At 38.4% G+C, this 16,094-nt stretch overlaps 1 pseudogene; it reads right to left on the reverse strand.

Moving 5' to 3' along the window:
- Window positions 1-3,046: 3,046 nt before the first annotated feature.
- LOC130886119 (killer cell lectin-like receptor subfamily B member 1) lies at window positions 3,047-15,843 on the reverse strand (annotated as a pseudogene).
- Between the last annotated feature and the right edge of the window lie 251 nt (window positions 15,844-16,094).

Below are 16,094 nucleotides of genomic sequence, written 5' to 3' on the forward strand. Positions count from 1 at the left end.
GTTTGCATTTCTGCTTACTCAGTTAATATTATTTTCTTCTTGGGTCTCTGAGGGAGTTGAAGATTAGATATATTTATAGTTTACCAGACACAGAAAGTATATTATGATATGAAGTAAATTAAGTATAAGACTTTGGACTCACCAAGATAGGATAGATATGAAATATTTCCTCTAAATTAGACAAGTGTAAATGAACTAGACATTGTTGATGTATTTATTGTCTGTACATATTGTATATGTACATATTGTATATGTAATAAGTCATTGTAATTATTTTGTACAGTTTTCTGACATTTATAGCCTTCTTTTATTTTAGACAGATAGGGGAAATGAAGTGGAATTTCAGTTGTATTTTAATAATAATAATAAAAAGACTGCCTGAAGACCTGAGAGTAAAACAGTCCCACTAGTTAGCCTTAAAGACCAGATTGTGGTAACACACACCTTTAATCTTAGTAGCCGTAATGACACACACCATTAATCCCAGTAACCACACTAATTGCCATAAAAACTAAGAAGTGTGTGACATTAATGACAGTGGTGCATACCTTTAATCCCAGCCCCAGAGAGGAATATAAGATGGGGAAAGAAGCATTGGAATATCATAAGAAACTCCATGTTAATAGCAAGAGTTTGAGAAAAATTTTTTCTATTACTTGTCAACAAGCCAAGGAAAACAAAGAATTGCCCTACTTTTTTTCTTCATACAACAAAACTCCATTATCTGCAGAAAGTAACACAAAGACTACTCTAAGAAATGTAATTGGGAAAACGGAAGGAGCTGCGGGCAGGCCTGCTTTTCGTCCCACCCGGCTCCTGCTCTGCTAGCTTATGCCCCGATATAACAACACACAAACTGTATTCATTTAAACACTGCCTGGCCCATTATATCTAGCCTCTTCTTGGCTAACTCTCATATCTTGATTAACCCATATTAAGTAATCTGTGTAGCACCAGTCTTACCGGGAAAGATTCAGCATGTCTGACCTGGCAGTTTGCTTCATCACATCTGACCGGAGAGGAGAGGCATGGTGTCTGGCTCACTTCCCTTCTTTCCAGCATTCTGTTCTGTCTACTCCACCTACGTAATTTTATGACCTATCAGGGCCAAGGCAGTTTCTTTATTAACCAATGAACTCACCTACATCAGATGTGTTTTATTTTGTCAAGTTTGGAAAATTACAATATGCACACCACACCATACATACATATTCAAGATTTCAAAGGGCAACAAATTTGAGTTCTGAAAGGCTGATTGTTTTAATTTCCTATTCATTAAAAGTTATGGCAATCTTGGGGATGACAAACATACATGCAAGCAGAACATTCATACACACAAAATAATTTTTATTTTAAAAAGTTATTTTTGTTTTTCATTGTGTCCCATAAGATGGGTATGTTGTGTATTCATTTTCATTGATTCTAGGAAGTCTTTCATTCCTATATTTCTTCCTTAACCCAGTGGTAATTCAGTAGAAAGTTGTTCAGTTTAAGTGAGTTTATAGGCTTACTGTTCTTTCTGTTGTTGTTGACATCCAACTTTAATCCATGGTGGTCTGATAGGGTGCAGAGGGTTATTTTAATTTTCCTGCATCTGCTATGACTTCCTTTGTGGCATAATATATGGTTATAGACACTTCAATGGGATACTGAAATGAACATAAATTCTTCGGTGTTTGGGTGAAATGTTCTTTAAATATCAGTTAGGTCCATGTGTCATAACATCTGTTAGTTCCATTATTTCTCTGTTTCATTTCTTCTTGCTTGCCTCTCAGTTGGTTCACTGCAACCTCATATACCATGGCTGGCTGATGGAAATGGGAGGCTTGCCAATACATGAAACAAACAAACAACAACAACAACAAAAAAAAAAACAGAAGAGGAAGAGTAGATGGTAGATGGGGAAGAAGGTCAAGGGAAAGAATTTGGAGGATAAGAGGGTGGGAAACTTTGGAAGAGATGTAAAAACAGTAACTTTTTAGTTGAGATTTTACTTGCATCAGCATATACTTCAATTTAAGTAACAAAATTTGACATTGAGTGTATGTGTGTGTGTGTGTGTGTGTGTGTAGATGTATCTTGTAACAGAAATTTTATTATCCCTCCTTATCTTCATTTTTCATTACTATGGACAATTTGTCAAGATTTTTTTTTTAGAAAAGAGTTCATTCAAGAGATTTATCAGAAGTACTCACTTTTTTAATTTCTCTAACTGAAAGCATGCCATTTATATTCTACTAAGATAAACAAATATTTAGCTTGCTACAGTTTGTGAATGATCCTTAAACTATAGAGAGGTGCATAAGATAGAAGTGCTAAGAAAATCAAAATGGGAAGACTTGTGGAACAGTGGAAAAAGACAAGATCATGTCTTAGTCCATTTGTGTTGCCACAATAGGAAACTGGAAAAGAGAAAAACCTCCTCTCTCACAGCTGTGGACAATGACACAGCATCAAAGTGCCACAAACTCTCCAGGGTCAGCTGGTGAATCACGGTAGAGTGGGAGGTTTCACGCTCACATAGCCCAGTTTACCTAGAGTGACTCCCATTATCACAGTATTACTCAATTAATAATCAACTAATGTGAAGGTGTCAAACAAAACAGCTCATTCTTTCTCATGCTCCTTTTTTGTGGGCCTCTGTATCAGAATCAAGAGCAAAGACTTTAATCAAGGCTCTACAGACCAAATGCAAGGTAGTTTGGGGTTGAGTTAAAAGATTAGGACTTTGCAGTTTGCTGCAGCTGTCTAAATGACCTCATGCACAGAGATCAGCAAATGCTACACAAGGCCTCCAGTGGTCCCTGATGGCCTGGGCTTCCTTCTATAGAATACTTCTCTTAGAATGGCACAACTGTGTCAATGTGCATTTACATTTACAGAATAAAGAAACTGGAAGTGAGATCTGTAAGAGTCACACTGGGTTTATAGTCCATGCTCTGCGCTACTAACTGCACTGGGAGGGACAGCCTTGACAGCTCAATGCAGACAGCTGGTATGGAAGGTAAAAGAATAGAGACAAGATTCACAACCGGGAGTCAGGATCTCACTCGTGTTTCAGCTTCTTTTGGCAGATCCAATGGTTGTCTGCAGAGCAAGTGTCAGAAAACACTTTTGTCCCCGAGATGAGAGCACAGCTGTTTTCTTCTTCCTTGCCAGTGACTTGTAATCTGAAGAGCAAAAAGTAGCTGTTCCTAGTCTTTATAATTTTCTTACAATTGTCACATCAGTCATTTATTGTTCTTTGAACTTTTAAGAGTGCTGTAGATTACATTGTGTTTATGTATAATAAACACACAGAATGAAGGTAAACAAGGTAAACATTAAAGATACAGCTGACAGAAACCTCTAGAATATTCAGTTTCACCCTCTGGAAAAGAATTCTTCCGGCAAGAATCTTCACAGTGATGTACAAAAAGGAGAAGGTTTGAGAAAATGAGATGAAAACTATTTGTTCTACTGCTAACATATCCTGTGACCATGTGAAAAGCATCAGCTTTTTGTTGAGCTTCATTTTCCTTTATTATATAGGGTAAAACCAGTTGATGTTAAGGAAAGCCGCTGTGATGTACATGAATATATAACAATAGTTACATAAGTAGGTGCTCTTCAAATTTACTCATCATACAATGTGATCACAGTGGGTCTACAGAAAATTGGATGCAAAGAACAAAGGACATTAAATTCATGTGGAGCAGAATTGGATTCCTTCCCTTCTTATCCCAGAGCTGGCGGATGTTAGGTTTATCACACCACTAGTCCCACACTGAGCAATCCTGGGATCGCTGAGGATGGAAATAGGACCAGAAGTCAAGCACTAACACAGGCAGTTTCTGCGGTGATTACAAGGAAGTGGGGAGTTCAAGACCTGCCAGTCTCTAGCAGAGGATGTCACACATCAGGCAATAGGCAGGGCTCCCTCACAGTTGTGACTTTGCTTCTGTTTCTTCCCGGAGCCCCTTCTTGGGCCTGAGTAGTAAATTTGATGTCATCCTAGTGTCCAGCATGCTAATCAAACTATAAACTTCCCTCAACTGGGCTTCTGTAAATGTCTCTAAAATTTATTGTTTCATCCTGCAGCTTCTTTCTCCAGTTTTCAAGACCTCTTTCTTGATGCCAATCTGTTCAAATCAATGACTTTTCAAAAAGCCTTTGGTAGATTCCCAGTACTTACCCAGCCAGATTTCTGATGAAGGCTCTAACATCATATCTTTTATTTCCCACAATGATCTTAATTTGTAAAACTTTTCCCTTATTTCCTTACCTGAAAAACAGGGCTCAGGGAATTAAGATAAGCTAGAAGGGAGATGGGGTGATAAAGGGAGGGTCAGAGTTTGTGTAAAAGTCATAGGACAATTTTGGGGGGAACCTCCCTTACCACTGTGTTGTGTACTCCAGGCTCACTGGCCCAGATGCTTCTGGGTGATTTTGCTATTTCCACCTCCAGTCATTCTGCTGTGATGTAGAGATAAAGCACTTCTATTGTAGTTTGATGGACTCAAAATTTACCTTGTCTCTTCTGTCTAATCAGAGCATCATTTTATCCAAAGAGTAAAATCACAAAACTGAGCTAAATCTTCTGCTTCAGATATACATTCTTATTTATTATTATTTTTACTATGACTCAAAATTGAGTGAGCATTTTATATCATAGCTCAATTAAGAAACACACACAAACCAAAGTTAACATACTCTCAGAAACACACAAAATAGAAAATCAAACTTTTCTATGTATGAAATTATTTTAAACTGCAATGTCTACACTGATTCTGTCTAGAGATATTCATTTCATGACTCAATGGTGCAACTTTATCACCATAACTCTAAAGTGCTGCTAAGGACTTCTGTGTAGGAGCTGAAGAGTGGTTTAGGGGTGAGGAGTGCTGACTGCTCTCACAGAGAACCCGGGTTCAATTTCCAGCACCCATTGGGCAACTCACAATTATCTGTGTCTCCAATTCCAGAGATTCTGATGCTTTGTTCTGACTTCTGTGGACTTTTGCATGTACATGGAACGCAGACATAAACTCAGGCACACACACATAAAATATTTTTAAAAAAATTATAGAAATTCTATGTCAGTGGGGATGTATAGAAAAATGAAAAGAAAAGTGAAATCTATAAATTTAAGATAAGCATTTAAACTATTTTATCTCTTACCCTAAGAACTTAATCTACTTGTCTTTTAATTTTAATTTTCTTCATTGTAAACAAACACATGCACACAAATATTATAAGGGTCGATGTCTACTTGTACATGAAAATTTTCAATGTGGGAATTATCTTTTCAGACTAATTTAATGCTCTCAAGATTTACAAACTAAATTAAAATTATAAAAATCTAATTTTCAGGAAAATGGATGTGAATTGATTATCCAAATAAAATAATTTAATACTCACTGATCAAGATTTAAAGTAGATCCATTTATCCACTTCCAGATCTTCTCCATTGGTACATATCTTAGTCCAATAGAAAACTGATGCCCTTTTCTATTTGAGACGTCCTGAATCAGTCTCTATATTGAAAACATAGTAGAATGCTTAATCTAAAATCTGTTTATTCATGACTTACTTTCTTCTACCAACCTTGTAAAACACTTTTACTTCTAGCTACCCATCAGCATAAAGTTATCTCTACTTTATGAAATTGTTCTCTCTCTCTCTCTCTCTCTCTCTATATATATATATATATATATATATATAGAGAGAGAGAGAGAACAATATACATATATGTAAATCTATATATGAAGAGAGAGAAACCTGCATGTGTGTGTGTGTTTTGAGACAGGGGATCTTTGTGTAGTTTTGGCTGTCCTATAATTAGGACTGTAGACCAGACTGGCATCAAATTCAGAGAGACCCACTTTCCTCTGCCTCCCAAGTATTGGAGTGAAAGGTGTACACCACCACGACCAGGTATATGTTTAATTGATTCCTTCTACTGTATTCAGCTATTAATTCATTAGTACAATCATTCTCTCCAATTTTGAACTTCCTAAAATTAGGTCTCCATTTTCTTGACATAGAAAATTGGTTAAAGTACAGAGATAACAACATAGCTTTAAAAAAGTATTACATTCTACTGTGCATTTTAACACTTTACCAGTTCTTTTTTATCTTGAATGAGCAGCAAAGTGTCATCTTTCACAGAGCAATCAGCTCGACCTTCATTCCAAGGTCTGGAATTTTGAGAAAAAAATAAGCATTTATTCTAGTGTAGATGCCAATCTCTTGGAAACTTTAGTATGGCTGATCTCCCTACAGTGAGAAAGAAGACATGTTTATTTCTGTCCATTGCTGCTATACTACAATCAACTCACAGCAGTTGTTTCATTTAGCACTTACTGGAACAAGGTTGATGCTGTCATATGTCAAGGAATCATAATTGGTGACAAAGGATTCACTCTATGTTTTGTTTCTAATAACTTCAGACGGAGAAAACTGTTTTACATGGTCATTAAAATAATCAAATATTCTACTTTTTAACTTGATATCTGTCTTCTAGGGGTCACGTGCACCTGCAACCTGAGGAGGCATGGCCAGGTGCCTAAGATCATAGATGTCAAGGTCACCCAGCTTCAATACAGTTCAGAGACCCAACATTTATGAACCATATGACTTCCTGTAGTAGGAGCGGTGGGCAGGCCTGCTTTTCGCCCCGCCCGGCTCCCAGCCGCCTGGCTAGTTTATGCCTCAAAATAACAACACACAAACTATATTCATATAAACACTGTTTGGCCCATTTCTATTAATGTGTGTAGCATCATGAGGTGGTAACTTACCAGGGAGATTCTAGCCTACGTCCATCTTGGGTAGGAGGTTCATCGTATCTGCCCTGGAGAGGAGAGGCATGGCATCTGCCTCACTTCCTCTTCCTCCCAGCATTCTGTTCTGTTTACTCCACCCACCTATGTTCTAACCTATCAAGCCAAGCAGTTTCTTTACTAATTAACCAATGAAAGCAACAGATTGATATATGACACTCCCACATCAACTTTCGACAAGTTCTTAACATTTTTGGGACTGTCTTCTCAGAGATAAATCCATTGTGATATAATGTCTTAAAGCAGACTGTTGTGAACTCTGACTGAGGGAACTAACATTTTCTATCAAAAATTACCTCTTTTTCTCAGAAAATTCAAGCCACACAATTACCTGTTGGTTCAGCCATAATCTCTTGATCAGACACATTGCATTTTTCTTTTTTTTTATTTTTTTATTATTTTTATTGAAAAAAAATTTTCCGCCTCCTTCCTGTCTCCCATTTCCCTCCCCCTCCTCCCGCCCCTCTCCCCCTCCCACCACTCCTCTTCTCCTCCCTCTCCAGTCCGAAGAGCAGTCAGGGTTCCCTGCCCTGTGGAAAGTCCAAGGTCCTCCCCTCTCCATCCAGGTCTAGGAAGGTGAACATCCAAACTGTCTAGGCTCCCACAAAGCCAGAACATGAAGTAGGATCAAAACCCTGTGCCATTGTCCTTGGTCTCTCATCAGCTCTCATTGTCCGCCATATTCAGAGAGTCTGGTTTTATCCCATGCTTTTTCAGTCACAGTCCAGCTGGCCTTGGTGAGCTCCCAATAGATCAGCCCCACTGTCTCAGTGGGTGGGTGCAGCCCTCGTGGTCCTGACTTTCTTGTTCATGTTCCCCCTCCTTCTGCTCCTCATTAGGACCTTGGGAGCTCAGTCCGGTGCTCCAGTGTGGGTCTCTGTCTCTATCTCCATCCATCGCTAGATGAAGGTTCTATGGTGGTATGCAAGATATTCATCAGTATGGCTATAGGATAGGGTCATTTCAGGTTCCCTATCCTCAGCTGCCCAAGGAACTAACTGGGGACATTGCCCTGGGCACTTGGTAGCCACTCCAGGTTCAAGTCTCTTGCCAACCCTTAGGTGGCTCCCTTAACTAAGATATGTGCTTCCCTGCTCCCCTATCCAACCTTCCTTTATCCCCAATCATCCCGTTTCCCCAAGTTCCCCCCATCCTCTCCTTCACACTTTTCTCTCCCCATCTCCCCTTACCCCTATCCCACCCCACCCCCAAGATTCCAATTTTTTTGCCCGGCAATCTTGTCTACTTCCCATAGCTGGGAGGATAACTATATGTTTTTCCTTGGGTTCACCCTCTTATTTAGCTACTTTAGGATCACAAATTATAGACTCAGTGGCCCCTATCCATGGCTAGAAAGCAATTATGAGTGAGTACATCCCATGATCTTCTTTTTGGGTCTGGGTTACCTCACTCAGGATCGTATTTTCTATTTCCATCCATTTGCATGCAAAATTCGAGAAGTCATTGTTTTTTACCGCAGAGTAGTACTCTAATGTGTATATATTCCACACTTTCTTCATCCAGTCTTCCATTGAAGGACATCTAGGTTGCTTCCAGGTTCTGGCTATTACAAATAATGCTGCTATGAACATAGTTGAACAAATGCTTTTGTCATATGATAGGGCATCTCTTGGGTATTGCTGGGTCCAGGGGTAGGTTGATCCCAATTTTTCTGAGAAACCGCCACACTGTTTTCCAAAGTGGTTGCACAAGTTTGCATTCCCACCAGCAATGAATGAGGGTACCCATTTCTCCACAACCTCTCCAGCAAAGGCTATCCTTGGTGTTTTTTATTTTAGCCATTCTGACAGGTGTAAGATGGTATCTCAAAGTTGTTTTGATTTGCATTTCTCTGATCGCTAAGGAGGTTGAGCATGACCTTAAGTATCTTTTGGCCATTTGAATTTCTTCTGTTGAGAATTCTCTGTTCAGTTCAGTGCCCCATTTTAATTGGTTTAATTATCATTTTAATGCCTGGTTTCTTGAGTTCTTTATATATTTTGGAGATCAGACCTTTGCCTGTTGCGGGATTGGTGAAGATCTCGCAGTCAGTAGGCTGCCTTTTTGTCTCAGTGACAGTGTCCTTTGCTTTACAGAAGCTTCTCAGTTTCAGGAGGTCCCATTTATTCAATATTGCCCTTAATGTCTGTGCTGCTGGGGTTATACATAGGAAGCGATCTCCTGTGCCCATTATATGGAAAATCAAAAAACCCAGGATAGCCAAAACAATCTTATACAATAAAGGAACTTCTGGAGGCATTACCATCCCTGACTTCAAACTCTATTACAGAGCTACAGTAATGAAAACAGCATGGTAATGGCATAAAAACAGAGAAGTCGATCAATGGAATCGTATAGAAGACCTGGATTTTAACCCACAAACCTATGAACACCTCATTTTCGATAAAGGAGCTAAAAGTGTACAATGGAAGAAAGAAAGCATCTGTGACTACTAGGAATTCAGAGTCATTCTGCTAAGAATGGCAGATTTGAGGTGAGATGGTTTCAGATAAAGATACTTACAAATGCCTCTATACCACAAAACATGGTGTAAGTGAAAAAAAACAACCAGAGATAAGTGTCATTTGTCCACATGAGTGTAAAACAAACTGATCACTTGCTAGTTACAGAGTATCTGCAACAACCACTGCACCTTATGCAGCAACCATCCTACAGATACAAAAATACACCTTCTTGAGGCTACAATCCTGAAGAATTTACCTGTATTAATAATGTCTTTTGATCATCTGATAGCCAGAAAGATATTTTTACCACAGCATATATTAGAATTCAGAATTACCTTGATCTTGTCATAATAATATATATGGAGAAAGAGAAGACAAACAGAAAATGTATGAAAAAGAATACAGTGTGGTATTACAAACAGACAATGTGACATTAAATCTAAATAATTCAAATAATGAATGATTATATATAATCCTGGGTTTCAGAATATGAAAATAGAGAAATTAATATTAGTGTCTCAAGAAAAAATGAAGATACATTTTTAACTAGAAGCCCATTTTGATATCAAATCATTCCAGGTTAATAATAAGAGTTGGGATACGTAGAAAAAAAGAGGAAAAATATAAGTAATAGTACTTCTTAATGTAAAAACTAGTGTGATAAAGTAGCTATTTTCAGCAAGAAGGTAAAAATATGAACCACAAAGTGATAATAGTGATATAAGATTATATTCTTCAGGCTAAAAATACAAAGGAATGGTGTCATGAGCAGACTGGCTCACCAGGAAGCTAGAACATCTCCTTCTCCACAGAGGTATTGCATTAGGCATTGACATACAGATTAGAGCACCTCTGTGAGAAGTCTGGAGTCTAGCTAAGATGCTGCAGTCCCAGACTATTTTAAAACCAAAGAGTGTCTGAGGAGAGGGAGCCTGAAATGGCCCTATCCTATAGCCATACTGATGAATATCTTGCATACCACCATAGAACCTTCATCTGGCAGTGGATGGAAATAGAGATAGAGACCCACATTGGAGCATCGGGCTGAGCTCCCAAGGTCCAAATGAGGAGCAGAAGGAGGGAGAACATGAGCAAGGAAGTCAGGACCGCGAGGGCTGCACCCACCCGCTGAGACGGTGGGGCTGATCTAATAGGAGCTCACCAAGGCCAGCTGGACTGTGACTAAAAAAGCATGGGATAAAACCGGACTCTCTGAACATGGCGGACAATGAGGGCTGCTGAGAAGCCAAGGACACTGGCATGGGGTTTTGATCCTACTGCTTGTACTGACTTTGTGGGAGACTATCCTGTTTGGATGCTCACCTTCCTAGACCTGGATGGAGGGGGGAGGTCCTTGGACTTCCCACAGGGCAGGGAACCCTGACTGCTCTTCGGACTGGAGAGGGAGGGGGAGAGGATGGGGGAAGGGGGAGGGAAATGGGAGGCGGGGAGGAGGCAGAAATTTTTAATGAAAAAATAAATAAATAAATATTTAAAAAATAAAGAAATAAAACCAAGGAGATATATTACAGAAAAGGGGGTAGGTAATTGATGCAGCTCTCTTATGCTTTATCCTGCAGAAGATCTGGGCAGAAACCTTCCACAGTGTAGGACCTAACAAAACCTAACTTAAGCTTTCTCAGAGGTCCTGATGAAAAGGCAGAAGGAACATAATTCTGTGTCCTGCCCAGGGTTGAACTTGGCAAGGACAGTCTGGACCTGGGGCCATACTTCAAATTGGTTAAAACTTCAGTTCCTGAATACTGAAACTTTTCTCTATAAAAGACTGGAGTTATTATCCCAAAGACCACAGTGTGCTTTGTCTGTCAGGCTCTTTAACTCTCCATGTTCCTTTTACTGTTTTGTTAGCTTCCTGTTGACTTTTAGTGCATAAGATATTTCTTAATGAGCTGGCTTGGAATAACATATAGCTTCTGCAAGACTTCCCAAGCTCACCTATTCTATATTCTTTATCTCTGATGCTTTAGACCTTCCTTCTCAGGACCTGTCACTGAAAAATGTCCTGCTGGTCAGAATCACCACAGAGAGGTTATTAATTTTCAATGAAACGAAACAATCGGCATTAATGGAGTATTTTGCTTGCCTTTGGAATACCTGAGAACTGTTTCTATCTTGCCATATGTGGATCACCAAAGGTCCTGCCCCCAGTTTGTAGCCCACAGATAATAGAGGAAAGCAGAATGTTTGTGGCACCGTCCATGGGCAGACAGTACACAAAGAGAGATATGAAAACAGGTTTGAGAAACACAATATTAACCTGATGAAAATTTTCCTGAGATGAAGAGTCCATGCAAGAGGTGGCTGGTTGTAAATGAAGACTGCTGTTATGTTTCTGGCCATCCTGACCTGAATAATCACACAAAACTATATTAACTACAACACTGCTTGGCCAACAGCTAAGGCATATTTCTACCTAGCATTTATATCTTAAATTAACCCATTTCTATTAATCTATGCATCTCTACAAGGTTGTGACCTACTGGTAAGATTCTGGTGTCTTTTTGACATGCCATCTCCCTGACTCTACTCCTCTTTTTCTGTGTGTGTGTGTGTGTGTGTGTATGTGTGTGTATACCTTTTGCATTTTCCTCCTGTCTATATTCTGCCCTGTCATGGGTCAAAGCAGCTTCTTTATTAAACAATAGTAATAAAACATGTTCACAACATACAGAGTGGAATCCCACACATCATCCGGTTTTTCAGATGCCCAATCACAAAACAAAACCAAATAACAAAATGTTATCCAATCAAAGTACAAGAATATTTCTTAAACTAAAGTAGCACAGATGTATAGCTATTTGGGACATAATTCTACTTTATTTTTAAAATGTGTATTTAGTATGTGTAAGTGTGAATATGAGTGCTCACATCTGTGTAAGTGTACATCTGTGGTGCATGGGTGTGCATGTGGAGGTAGAGTTTGATATCAAGTTTCTTATTTGATCATGCTCTACTTTAGTTACTGAGCAGGGTCTCTTAATGAACCCAGAGCCCATTGATTACATTAGTTTAGCTAACAAACTTGCTCCAAGGGTCCCCCACATCACCTCCCAAACACTGGGGTTGTGGGTGAGCCAATTATTTACACAGGTGCTAGGGATCTGAAGTCTGGTCATACTGCTTAGATAGCAGGTGATTGACCTACTGAAGTTAGTCTACAATTCCTAGACAAAGAATTTCTAAAACTTGTCATAAAGATGAACATGGACACCACTGAGAAACAACTGTAGGAAATCAATGCGTAGGTAAACTATACCAATGAAGATGTAGAAACCATAAATAGAACCAAACAGAAATCCTGGAATGAAAAATACAAGAACAAAACTAAAAATGTGTTCGTTTTAGGCAAGGATGGAGGAGGGGCTAGAGAGATAAAAGAGGTAACCAGTGGATTAAAAAAAATAAACAACAGAATGTATGAGAAAACCTTATGAAACACAATAATTTACAAACTAATTTAAAATTGATGTTCTTTAAAGTAATCTATCTGAGACCCAAAGTTACATTTTAAGTTTTAATTACTATGCCTAAGAAAGTCATAAAACAAAAGTATCTCTGATCTGCACAACCTTTGCCCAAGAACAGAGAGTTCCTGCAATTCTGGAGGCTATTGTTTGTGGGATATAATAAGTCACATATTTTTCATTCCGCTAAATAAGTTTGTCTGACCTATCTGCACTGGATGTGCTTGATCACTTAAGGGTGGGGGACTCACAGGATGGAGGTACATCAGGATGTATATTTGCCCCTGATTGAACCTGATGGGGAATGCAATGAATTATGGGTTTTACTTTTTAAGTCACTACACAGTGTGATCTTGAACCATTTTTGTGAAAACCTGGGTATGGACCTGGCCAGAGCCTATCTAGCCATCCAGAATTTAATTAAAGCTTGCTGCAAATTTGATTTCACTGTTGTAGTAGTCTTATTCTCAATCAGTGAGATTAACAGTTTGAATTAACAGTATTCTTCATGTGTTCTCAGAATGCTGCTCCCAGAACACAAAGGTAATGAAACAAAAATCAGTGCAAGTCCTGGAATACCCTACAAGTTACTTGTCAGGAAAACCTGAGAGTTCCCCAAAACAACACTGGCTATTGCCATCGCTCTTGATTGTCCACTATTACTATATGGGTAAGACCCTATTGTTGAAGATACCACATGTTTTCAGAACATAAACAAATATGGGATTAACCAGGAAACTTCTAAGCTGCTGGTAAGCTTCCATAATTCTATAAGACTCTATGCAGACTGCTGAGTGAGAAGCCATCAATGTACAACATCAATCAGTCATGCAAAATGACCTCCAGTGCAATGCTGGTATGAAGGTTATGGGGGTAAACAACTGCTTTCCAATTAGATTTAACATCTATTCATATCTGATATTGTATACATGTTAAAAAACAATGGCTAGAAAAGTCATAGGCCCTAACAAGGAGCCTACTACAGTTGGTTTGATAAATGGTCATCTTGTCAGATTACCGTCCAAATATCTATGTTTATCCCCTTAGATAATTGCTGTTCTCTACCTGAATCAGGGAAACTTCTTTTTTGCAGTGGGAAGTAGTCAGTTCTGGTTTACTTAAACTGCTCAAAGTTCTGGGAATAACTGTGAGTTCTCAGCCTTAAAGAAATATTAATTCCCACCCAGAGAATTCATGGAAGAGGGTGTGAAAAGAATGTAAAATTGCCATAAAATTCTGTCTTCAGAACATGAAATGGTCATTGCATTCACAAACTCATAAAGTTGTGACAATCTATAAAATCAAGCCAATAAAAATTTCAGCATGAGCAAGCATGGTGGAACACACTTCTAATGCCAGCACTTAGTCAGCAAATACAGGAGGATCTCTGTGAGCCTGGTTTACACAATGACTTCCAGGACACCTGGGCTGTATAGTGTGGCCACTGGAGGATTGCTTCTATACCAGGGGGTGGCCCCATACCTATGCATATACAAGTAGCATTCACTGAACTCAATGAGTTTTTAAAAACATAAAGGAAAAGTCATATAGATGGGAGAGGGACGTGTTGAAGGTGAGTCTCAGCTGAGTTGTGAGGATATGATATAAGGAGTGGTTATGAACAAAATATATTGTGTACGTACATAAAATGTTCAAGTAAAAAACCCCACATCTGTCCCTATCCCACTGCCTGTCTGTCTGAAACATACACACAAACTCATTGGAACTGAAAAAGCAATTTAACATATCAGAATGTAAAATTAAAATGCAGGAATTTCTTACCATTCTGTACACAACTCATTCATTACAAATAACTAAAAAGGAAATTTTTTAAATCCATTTTCCAATATCATGAAGCAGACTGAAATATTTATGAATGTAGTCAGTTATAAATGTGAAGGACTTATACAGTGAAAAGAGTGAAGCACTGCTGAATGAAATTAAGCAGGCACTAAATAATCTTGAGTTAATGGGTTGGATGACAATATTGTTGAGATGACCATATTAAACAAAGTACTTACAGATACAAAGCAATCCTTATCAAAATCTTAATAGTAACTTCTCAGAAATAGAAAATTTTATACCAAAATCTAAATGGAATCTCAGTGAATTCAAAACATTATAAAATGGGCTGGAGAGATGGCTCAGAGGTTAAGAGCACTGATTGCTCTTAGAAGTCCTAAGTTCAACTCCCAGCAACCACATGGTAGCTCACAACCATCTATAATGAGATCTGGTGCCCTCTTCTGGCCTGCAGGTGTACATGCAGGCAGAACACTGTTTACATAATTAATAAATCTTTTTTAAAAATTATAAAACAAAGTTAGAAGATATGTGTTTCTTGATTTGTGAACATCTTAGTAAAATGTTGTAATCAAAACAGTGTTCTACTGGCATAGATGCAAACAGACCAAAGGAAAATAATAACACAGGACAGAGAATATGAATAAATTGACAGTATATAGTCAAATTATCTTGACAAGTGTACCAACTGATAGAACTCAGGAAAAAGGAACCCTTCAATGAAAGATGCTTAGAAAATTGGAAATCAACATACAAATAGTAAAATTTGACTCAGTATTAAACTATAATATTTAAAAATTAACTCAAAATTGATTAACTAGATGACACAAAAAAAATTTCAAAATACCAAAAAGAAAATATAGAGATAACTTTGTGACATTGTACTTGGTAATGCTTTGTGGATGTGGTATCAAAACATTGACAACAAAAGCAAAATAGGCAGATGAGACCATATAAATTTAAAAATTTTTAATAGCAAAGATTATAGTTAAAAGGATAAAAGAACTGAGTGTGGTGGTTTAAATGAGAATGGACTTCATAGGGTCATATATTAATGTTTGGTCCCTAGTTGACTGAAGAATTTAGGAAGTATTTGGAGGTGTGACCTTGTGGGAGGAGGTATGTTACTGGGCATGGGTTTTGAGATTTCCAAGGCCCATGCTATTCCCAGTTAGTTCTTTCTCTGCATGCAATTTGCAGATCAGGATGTAAACTCTTAGCTACTGCTCCATCACCTTGCCTTTCGGCTGCCAGGTTTTCCACCATAATGGTTATGCACTCTAATTTTTATATAAATTGCTCTGGTCATGGTGTCTCTTCACAACAATAGAAGAGTAACTTATATGGAAATTGGTACCAGGAAGTAGGGTGGTACTCTGACAGACCTGACAGTGTGATGTTTTGGAACAATGTGAAAGACTTTGGGATTTTGGACTAGGAAAATGGTTGGATGCTAAAATCAGGGTTTAGTGGTCATGGTATAATGAGTTTGGAAGACAGTGGTGGTGAGAAAAATT

This window comes from Chionomys nivalis, chromosome 1, assembly GCF_950005125.1.
Source record: "Chionomys nivalis chromosome 1, mChiNiv1.1, whole genome shotgun sequence".
In the NCBI taxonomy this organism is placed as follows: Eukaryota; Metazoa; Chordata; class Mammalia; order Rodentia; family Cricetidae; genus Chionomys; species Chionomys nivalis.